The following is a 9373-nucleotide window of genomic DNA, read 5'->3' as shown; positions in this document are numbered from 1 at the left end:
GAGCGCAGCTTAGCTGACCTCCGCTTCCCTATGCTAACTATAGTTCTGTTATTAGAAGCTATAGTTATAATCCTTATATATATATTATATCTATACTATGCGGTTTTTTCTGCTAATCATAGTTAGTTTAACGATAGTTAGCGGGTGTTCGGGAGTCAGCCCTCCCCGCAACCTGTTCCGGTGCCGGAGCCCATTGCTGGCCCCGGTTGTCTTAAGTCGCGTCTTGCGCGCCCCAGGCCGTTGCTGACAGGAGACCACACCACTCTGTTACGGTGCCTGAGGGATCGTATTTCACAGCTAAGTGCCCCATTTGCAAGGCGTTTACGTCGAGAACAAATTGAGCGCGCACTTCTTTCCCTCACTTCTGCACCGAGCGCTGCTACTGCTGGCGGACAAGAGCCCTTCTCGGCACCGGACCGCCAACGTGCACTGGTGTTCTGGCGGACCAACATGCGACTCGGCAACCGCTCCCTCCTGGGGTGAGAAGCCACAATTCTCCCCTGCAGTGCCCAACAGTCCCGGCACGCGCGTGGTTGAGCTCCTCGTTGCTCCTGCTGGCTTCTGCTGCAACCTGCATCCGCAACCAAAGAGCTCGTTTACGTCGGATCCGCCAGGCACCAACACCTGCAGAGCCTGAGGACCGCCGGGCACCGTGATTTCCGGCCGCTCGGCGGCCGTCGAACTCCCAGATGCCTGCCTGCTTCTCCGAGCGAGTGGCTCATTGTTAGCCTCCTGCTGCTTCCATGCGAACTTGCCCGCACTAGAAGCTTCGCCTAAGTCAGATCAGCCCTGTCACCGTGGACAGCTCCACCGAACCTGCGCGCTTCCAACCGAGGGCACCGAACGCGCACCATCGATCCTGTCCTACAAGGGCCGTTGAATCCAGTGCCTGACCGCTGCCCACAGCCGCCGTGGTTGACTTCCTGCCTCCTGCTGGCTCCCGGATACAGCACCGCAGCCCAGAGCTCATCTAAGACGCATCCCTGGCACCGACACCTGCGCGTCACCGACAACGTCAGGCACCGTCGATCCCAGTCCCACAAGGCTCGTCGAATCCAGTGCCTACTGCTCCCCGGCGCACGCCGTGTCAGAGTTTCCTCTCTACTGCTCCTGGCAACCTGCACCGAGGACAGAGAGCCGGTCTAAGCCAGATACGGGCCGCAAATAGGTGGGCAAGGAGAGGCACCGATCACTGCTGAGGCACTCAGGCCGTCTCCAAAGCACGCGCATCCCAGGTCCCACAAGACCTCGAATCCCGGGGCTGATAGCTCGGCAGCCCGCGGTACACACTGTGGGCGGATTACTTGTTCCTCCACGCCGAATGGGGAGACATATTCAACGACGAGGCTAGATCTCCTGATATAGCCATGACAGATGTGGATGCTGCCTGAGCCTCGCCTAGGCACCGACTGGTGCGGCTACTACGTCTCTTGGCAAGCTCCTTGAGATGACCATCCTGCTGTCGGCGCAGAGAGCGGTACGTTCATGATTCACGGTTCTCGCAGATGGTCCAGTTCCGTCGGCATCGCTGTGCTTCCACGCCACTATGCGTTACCGCTCTGCTCTCTCGCTAGCACTTTTTCCTGTCGAATCGCCACCTGTACGCACAGGTCGGTCGTCCCGTGTCAACACCCTATCGCGGCACCTTCGCGGCTCCCAGCATCCGCTACAGGCACTGGTGATCCTGTAGCCGTTACCAACCCTACGGCAGATCTCGGTCGTCTTATGACCTCCCCCAGCAGCCACTCTGGTCACAGGTACCGGATCTCGTTCCAAGGTACCAGTACGCCTGTGCGATCGTCCAGGTGCCAATTGGGCAGGCTGGTAGATGTCAGACTCTCTGCCCATGATCTTTAGCACCTCCATGGCACATCCAGATCACACATCAGTGTCTTCCCGACAGAAGACGCGTGAACAGCTGCATTTGTCAGGACCGCTAGATTCGGTTGTGCCCACCAACAACCTGAGGCCCATCAGGCCTCTCCTATGGGTAGGGCAGCATCAAATGCACAGACCTCAGTGCAGGAAGTCCAGAAGGTAGGACCCGATAGTGGACTTCTTCGCGGATTTGTCCATCCTGCTATGAGTGGGCCTACACCGTTTAGTTCGGACAATCCAGACAAATGCCGTCACTCTATGGACGTGGTACCAAACGAATATGGTCCTGTTCCGTCCTTCTCTGCGCTTCGCACTAGTCATTCAGATTGGTCAAGAATGGAACAGCATGGCAACAGGCCACCACCCCCGAAAATCGAAGGGGTAGGCGAATGATCTACTCAGCCGCTAAGTGTATGCGCGAAAGCTATGGGCTGACAACATAGTCAGTTGTAGTCAATAGCTACATGCTGCGTGGCAACCTCAAAAAAGCCCTGACTCTCTCCCAGCCCCTATTAATCATACACCTTGGGCTCGGAATGGCGGAGGATGTACGGTGCCGAGCCTGGCCAGATAATTTTCTTGAATAATGGTGTTTCTCTCTCGCCTCCACCATAGAGTCTGTAATCGACTGCGCTTCTGGAGTGTAAGGAAAAAGCACGATTATGGTTCTGGTAGAAGATTCCTCTCAGGCCTCGCAAATATAGTGCCATATGGTTTATCCTCTCTTCTTCTTCTGTGGTGGCTCCACTGTTCCAACGACCAACACGGGCAGTAAGAAGGAACTGAGGAGCGGTTGGGTCGGCACGGGTATATATCAGGCTCCATAGTGGCGCCACTCCAGGGGGTGACCTGCCAGCCCACCGAGTGTTGCTAGGGTAAAAGTTTCTCCGACAAACGTGCACGCGGCGCACGCACACCTAACTGGAATGGATATGAGCAAGCACTCGAAGAAGAATGTGACCCTACTGCATTCTAAAGGCCCTGACACTGGAAGGCAAATATAAAGAGCTCAACATTTGTTATTTTTAAAAAATCTCATGTTTTTTAAGAAAATGTCATGATATTTAGGGACCTGATTCTTGATTTGGGAATGGCACTACTGAAACTAGGCAACAAATTATACTGAATCCAAAGGCCTTACAGGAATAGATGAGAATACCAAAGCTCCTAGAGACAAAGTGGCTAGGACTTACGTTTCCACCATCCCCATGTGATCCCTTCAATCTCTGGGAGTGACAGCAACATAACTAACCACCCCTGAAAAGCTTCAGGCCGCCCTAGTGCAGTGGTGTAAAAACAGGGAACAGGAAATGGGGAGGGGAACTGTTTCTTGGGTCCACCTAAAAATGTTAATGCTGGTTCTGCTTGTTAACATTTCTAGCTATGTCAGAAGCTGAGACTGAGAAGACTGCTGTTCACGCAGGCAATTGCCACACTCTGGGTGTGCCTGCCATTGCTGTGGCACATCCTTAAAGGGGAATTCCCCTCCTTCATCCCTCACTAGTGTACATGTGTCCTGGATTGTGCAGGAGGTCAGACTAGATGATCATAACGGTCCCTTCTGACCTTAAAGTCTATGAGTCTGTGTGGGATGCACCACATAGTCCCTGCACCACTTCCTCACTAGCCCCTCCAGCAGTGCATTAGGATAACAGAGTGGAAGTCCTGTTGCAGCTGCAGACTTCCTCTCTCTCTGCCAGAGCCCGCCATCCAGCTTCAGCTCAGAATTTGAACAGTTGGTACTTGAAGGGAGGTTGGAGTCCATTCCCCTCCCTGACCCCCAATCACCCAATGGAAACAGTGAGGGTTCAATGCCAAGCCTCCACACACATGCACTAGCCAGGTAAGTCCCAGGGGAACTCACTGCTCATCTGACCAAACACCCCGTAGCCAGAGGCCTGCTATCGCTACTATCAGAAAAGGTTGCAGGACATCTTCGTGCTGCAACCACTGCTGCTGTGAGGAACAGCCACCAAGGCGTGGAGCCACCTAGGGAAGCCTCCAAGAGGTGCTGGGAATAGAGAGCATAATGGATCAAAATATACGGGAATGAAAGGACTGATGGACTATGCGGGAAACACTATGGAACTAACGGGTCATTGACAGAAAAATGACATTTCAGCCTGGGAGTGTCATATCTATCACTGACTGATACAGACAAGTTCGGAGCAAGCTCCTTGTTAAAATTCGGATCACATTACTGAGACTGCTGCATGTGTGGTTCCATTCAGAGGCACTTAAGAGAAGATCTGGTCTCACTTACATGTGTAGTTTGTGAAAAGAGGAATCTGCAGATGCAGAGTTATATTTTTTTGTTGCAATAAAAGTTTTGTGTCAAACAAAATTGTTTAGAGGAGTTTTAACTTTGTTTTCCTAACACATATTTTTCTTTAAGTCTTATAGATTCAAGTTTTCACTGACAGAAAAATCTCCAGGTGGTAGCCAAATTAAGAAAATCTCTCTCTCTCTCTCTCTCTATTTATTTATTTGGTGAAAAGCATATACGTAAGAGCCATGTACCACTTTGAAAAGGTAAAAGAAACAGCCATTTCTGAGGCAGTAACAGGTTATTTATTTCCTATTCTCTTTTGCCTTGGTTTCTATTACCTGGAAACTTTTATTTTATTATCCATTTGGCAATATAGTACAGATACATAGAGCTCAAGGCAAATAATAGACATTTCCATTCACAATATTTCTGCTACATTATCTTTTTAGATCCATGCATTATGCTTTTCTAAATTGCGGTAGGAAATAAAAGAGAACGTTGCTTCTACATTATAAAATTCTGTATATAGTTATGTTAACTTGGAATGAATGAATGCAGGAAAAGCTTGCAACACTAGCAGCCTGTAAAGAGATATTACTGCCACTGAGGGTTATTTACAAAGGTGAGAAGTGGGTTAGAGTTATGAGACTCTTCCATGCAACAATAAAACTAACACAGCTGACAGAAATAACTTCATTTGCTCAGAGTTTTTTATTAACCTACTCTGATTACTAATGGGTCTTACAGGCTGCAGGGACATGTTGGCCCCCACTTCCTGCAGCTACCATTGGCTGGGAATGGCAAACCGTGGCAACTGGGCGCTGTGGGTGGCCATGCCTGCGGACGGTCAACGTAAACAAACTGTTTCACAGCCCACAGGCCACAAGTTGCCCACCACTGCACTAGACAGACTCAGTTTACCAGCCTACCGCACTCTCTGGTTTGCCCACAACCCCCCTTTTTATGTATGGAACAGGGCCGCCCGGGGGGGGGGACGGGGCAAGTGGGGCAATTTGCCCCGGGCCCCACAGGGGCCCTGCGAGCCCTGGTCTGGTGGGGGTCCAGGTCTTCGGCCGGCATTTCAGTGGCGGGGGGCCCTTCAGTTGCTCAGGGTCTTCAGCGGCATTTCAGTGGCCGCGGGCCTTTCAGTGCTGACAAAGACGCAGAATAACTGAAGGGCCCCTCGCCGCTGAAATGCTGCCGAAGACCCGGACTGCCGCAGGGTGAGTACAAGCACCGCAGCTCCCCTGCTTTGCCCCAGGCCCCCCGAATCCTCTATGCGGCCCTTGTAGGGAACCACTCTGCTCTGTGACATGTATTGGGCTGCAGAGCCCACCTGAGAGAAGACCCTCTGATGCCTTACCCCATTCACCTGAAAAGCAGAAACATACTGTATGTTTACATTACAGCTGCTATAGTGACACAGCTACGGTGCTGCCAATTGCATGCTGTAGTGTAACTGCTTCCTACAGCAATGAAAAGGGGTTTTTCTGAGGCAGTTAATCCACCTGTTTGAGAGGCGGTAGCTAAATCAATGGAAGAAGAGCTCTGTGTAAGCTCAAAAGCCTGTCTCTCTCACCAACGGAAGCTGGTTCAGTAAAAGACATTACCTCACCCACCTTGTCTCTCTAATCTCCTGGGGCCAAAACAGCTACAGCAACACTGCATACTTTTCCAGCTAACACAGCCTTTGTGTTCCTAACCAAGTTATTGAACTTGCCCCAAATGAAACAATTAGAATCTAATTTATTTATTCAGTCAAGCCTGGACAATCCAGGACAAAGGACTCAGCATCTAGCACAGAGGTGGGCAAAGTATGGCCTGCAGACCACATCCGGCCCGCAGGACCCTCCTGCCCGGTCCCTGAGCTCCTGGCCCGGGAGGCTACCCCCGGCCCTTCCCCTGTTGTTCCCCCTTCCCCGCAGCCTCAGCTCCCTCCGCCGCTGGTGCAATGCTCTGGGCGGCAGGGCTGTGAGCTTCTGGGGCAGCACAGCTGCAGAGCCCAGGCTGACCCAGTGCTCTGTGCTGCGCGGTGTCGATAGCGTGTCTGGCTCCAGCTGGGCAGCGTGGCTGTAGCGCCGCCAGCCACTGGTGCTCCAGGCAGCGTGGTAAGCGGGCAGGGAGTTGGATAGAGGACGGGGGGGGGGGGAGTTTGGGGAGTGGTCGGGGGCAGGGGTGTGGAATAGGGGTCGGGGCAGTCAAGGGTGGGGACAGGGGGCGTTGAAAATGGGGGCAGGAGTCCCAGGGGCAGTCGGAAGGAGCGGGGTGGATGGTGGCAGGCGGCAGTCGAGCAGGGGTTCTGGGGGCAGGTCAGGGGACAGGAGATGGGTGGTTTGATGGAGCAGGGGTCACGGGGGCAGTCGGAATGAGGGGGGGGTGAGGGGTGGTGGGGCAATTCAGGGGCAGGCAGTTCCAGTGGGTCAGGGGATAGGAATGGGGGTGAGTTGGAGGTTGGATGGGGCAGAAGTCTGGGGGTGTGTGTGTGTTGGAACGGGGGTTTGGAATGGGGCGAGGATTCCTGGGGGGGTGGAGAGAGGGTGGGGGCCGGGCCACAACCCCCTCCCCTAACTGGCCCTCCATACAATTTCCAAAACCGAGGCAGCCCTCAGGCCAAAAAATTTGCCCATCCCTGATTTAGCAGCACATCAAATAATCCAGGGTACAACTGAAGCATATCTAAATAGGCTATGTTTAGAAGTTTTGTATATATAAGAGATATTGTAATGCTAATACTCACTGGATAATGTATCTTCTCAGTAAACCAAGTGAGTGCCCTATATAGATGATATATAGATTTTAAGCCCGGAAGGGACCATTACATCAACTTTTTCTGACCTTTTGATTAACACAAGCCAGATAATTTCATCCAATTACTCCTGTATTGAGCCCAATAATTTGTGTTTGACTAAAGCATATCTTCCAGAAAGGCATCCAGTAATGATCTGAAGACTTCAGGAGCTGGAGAATCAAACTTGGCAGTTTGTTACAATGATTAATCACCTTCCCTGTTAAATAATTGTGCTCTATTTCTAATTTGAATTTGTCCAGCTTTAGCTCCCTGTGATTGGTTCGTCGTATGCCTTTATCTGCTAGGTTAAAGAGCATTTTAGTACCTAGTACTTTCTCCTCATGAAGGTACTTACCTACCAGCAAGTCACCTCTTGATTTTCTTTTAAACAAACTGAGCTCCGTAAGTCTCTCACTGCCAGGGTTTTCTCCAGTATTGAAATAACTCTTTTCTCCATGCTCTCCAAGTTTTCAATATCATTTCTGAAGTGTGGACAACAGAACAGGATGCAATATTCCAATACCTGTCTCACCAATGCCAATACTCATGACTTCCCTGTTTATACATCCAAAAATCACATTCACTCTTTTTCCCACGGTATTGCACTGGGAGCTCATGTTCAGTTGTTTGTCCTATATGATCACTAAATCTTTTTTCAATCACTGCTTTTCAGAATACAGCCTCCCACATTCTGTTGATATGGCCTGCATAACTTCTTCCTTGATGGATAACCTTGGCTTTGGCAGTGTTAAGACACATTTTATTTGAATGGGCCCAGAGTCCAAGTGATCCAGGTAGTCTTGTCCTCATCATTATTTACCACTTTGGCAATCTTTGTATCATTTTCAAAAAGATTTTATCAGCAATAATTTTACATATACTTCAAGCCCATTGATTAAAATAACAAATAGCTTCTGGTCTAGTACCAATCCCTGCAGAACTCCACTACAAACACACCCAGTGGATGTTGCTGCATTGACAACTACTTTTGAGATCTATCAGCCAGTTCTTAATCCATTTAACATGAGCTTTATTTATACTGTACTTTGATTTTTTTTAAACAGAATGTCGTACAGTACCAAGTCGAATGCCTAACAAAAATCTAAATGTTTTACATCTATGCAGTTACTTTTAGCACCAAACTTGCAAACTCATCAAAAATGAAATAAGGTTCGACAAAGGAGTGAAAAACATCCTTTGGAACTAAGAATCTTCACTGTGCATCTGTTTTATTATGATCCACTTTCATGCATTAAAGAAGTCTGTTTCCTGAAATCTTTAAATATATTAAATTTCCTGGAAGCTCATGGAATAATGTTTCACACTTGTCTAGGACCATTTATCCAAAGACCGCAAAACAATTTACAAACACTAATTGGTTAGGCTCACAACACCCTGTTAGGTCAGTATGTATTATAGAGGACGACAATATATAAATTGAGGGCCATAGGGCTGGTCATGTCCACAAAACAGCAAACTAGATATGATAGTGGAGACCCAGCTCCAGTGGTGAGGGTGCCAGCACAGGTTTGAGGGGTAAGAGGAAGAGGCTCCTTGTGCTTTCTTCCCCACCATGAATACCTGCCTGTATTAAAATCCTAGTCTGTCAGTCAGCATAACTAAAAATGAAAAATAAACACAAGCACAAAGAAATAAAAACAATCAACCAAAGGCTTTGACTGATGTGCTGAGATACTGCAATGTTTCTTGAATTATATGCAAACCGTGAAGTTTATTTGAGAAATACCATTTCTGTCAACACTCTCACATTCCTTTCATGTGAAATAAGGCTTAAACTCTGGGACTCTGCAAATGATATAGTTCCCTTTTATTTTTTGCATGTTTAGACATTTATATTCTTTCTCCTGTTGTTTTCCTAATTACACGTTCACCCAAGAGACCACAAAGGCTACTAGAGACGCCATTCTGAACACTCAAATAAATATTATGTGGATGGGTTTGGCCCTGGTTATGACTTTTTAAAAAAAAACAAAAAAAAACAGCTATACCCATAGGAGAAGAAAGGGGTTCCAGCTTCTTATTCAAACAGTATCTTTATTAGTTGCTATGCTGTATATTTAAAATTAAAAAACTACAGGGCACTGCCATATTAAAAAAAACTTGGAAGAAAAAGAATCATTCAAATTATTCTTTGCTTTAAAATGAAAGAAAGAAGGAAATTCCATACAGGCTAAACAGTAAGGTAGTGACCTAAACATCCAGAAAATTCAGACATAAAACCTGTCAGTTACGCTTGTACTTAACAAGTCATTCTGCTCAGGGATTGCAGAAGCCTTCCAGCTAGCCATAAATATATGGAGCATACTGTGTGTACTGCAAAGCCTCAATCACATCAGTTAGACTGTATGCAAATAATATATGCTTGTATTTTATTACCAATGTGCTATGCAAATACAGAAAGACTTGTCCTTACAAAA

The 9373-nt window shown here is 48.4% G+C and overlaps 1 protein-coding gene across 1 annotated transcript in view; it reads right to left on the bottom strand.

The window, feature by feature from the left end:
• Positions 1 to 9373, bottom strand: part of SORCS2 (sortilin related VPS10 domain containing receptor 2) — an 844346-nt gene that overhangs the window by 121606 nt on the left and 713367 nt on the right.

This window comes from Chelonoidis abingdonii, chromosome 5, assembly GCF_003597395.2.
Source record: "Chelonoidis abingdonii isolate Lonesome George chromosome 5, CheloAbing_2.0, whole genome shotgun sequence".
Classification (NCBI taxonomy): Eukaryota; Metazoa; Chordata; order Testudines; family Testudinidae; genus Chelonoidis; species Chelonoidis abingdonii.
Note: the sequence above shows the minus strand (reverse complement) of the source record. Positions and strands in the feature narration are given on the sequence as shown.